This window comes from Chrysochloris asiatica, unplaced genomic scaffold (assembly GCF_000296735.1).
Source record: "Chrysochloris asiatica unplaced genomic scaffold, ChrAsi1.0 scaffold00318, whole genome shotgun sequence".
Lineage (NCBI taxonomy): Eukaryota > Metazoa > Chordata > Mammalia > Afrosoricida > Chrysochloridae > Chrysochloris > Chrysochloris asiatica.
This window is the reverse complement of record NW_006408836.1, coordinates 754,514-755,841: the sequence shown is the minus strand read 5'-3', so window position 1 is coordinate 755,841 and position 1,328 is coordinate 754,514.

The following is a 1,328-nucleotide window of genomic DNA, read 5'->3' as shown; positions in this document are numbered from 1 at the left end:
GAGGAAGCACTTGCTAGATGGTCTTGCTACCAGCCATCTGGACTAGCACAACAATTGAACCTCATGTCTCTTCCCAAGGTGGAAAAGTTTGGGTAAAAGTAAATGACCAATGGAAGGTAGGAGGAATAATAGCTGAAGCTAACGGTATGAATAAATGGATTATGCAGTGGGGAAAATCTAACATTTTGCTGATACCTCAAGAGAGACTCAGAGCAAGGGAATAATCTTATTTCAGTAAAAAAAAAAAAAAAAAAAATCATGATCAAGAAGGGTGAAAATCTTGCTCTCTCTTCCCTAGATCTTGCATCTGACTTATAATATTTGACCTTCAGTTCGTGGGACTTTTGTTCTATCATTATCTTACCTGATTCACCAGCTCCTGCAGCCTCTTACACTAACAGTCTGTTGTCTGACCTGCTGACAACAGCATTTGGGATTCCTCAGCTCCTAAGGCTACATAGGTGAGAAGATTCCTCCAGACTGATCTCAGAAGTATGGATTTGTGACTTGCCAGCCTCCACAATTTTGTGAGTTATTCCTTTTGACAAGTGTGAGTTTTGTGGATGTTGTAGCTTGTTATCTAACCTTGGGACTGAGGGAAGGGAAGAGTAGTGATTGTTATCAAGGACTGTGAATGGGTATAACATGTTGGAGAGGTCAAACAATTGAGATGTCTTTAATCTGCAACTCATACAGACGGACCAGCCTTGTGTTGATTTTTACAAAATAAATTATTCATGCATGAAATATCTAGGATTTGTCTGGACTTCTTGTGTGGTGCTGTAGGATCAGCACTGAACATGAACCACAATGTCAGCAACCAAACCCACCAGAAGCTTCTTAGGAACCCTATACCTGGTCACTATGAGTCAGAACCAATTGGAGGCACTTAACAACAGGATTTGTCTGGCTAAGTAAATACCTTTCTTTGAGAATGGGTGTGTAAGTGGGTGAAGTTTTGGAGAAGTTGAATCAGAAAACTGAAAATTCTCTGGAGTGATAGGTTGAGAACAATCCCAAGTAAATAGTTGTATTCTCAGTACACATCATCTCTCTGTTCATTGCTAACTATGTGAAGATATTAAAGTTGAACTCTTAAAGGGCAATGCTACCTTTCTTATTTCTAAATCATAAGGATGGCAGTGAAGTAAGGTCGTCAAGGTCATGATGTGCTGTGGAGTCAGTTTCAACTCATAGCGACCCTGTACAGGCTTTCCAAGGCTGTAAATCTTTACGGGAGCAGAACACCTCATCATTCTTCTGTGGAACAACTAGTAGTTTTGAACTGCTGACATTGAGGTTTGCAGCCCTATTTGTAACCTCTACAC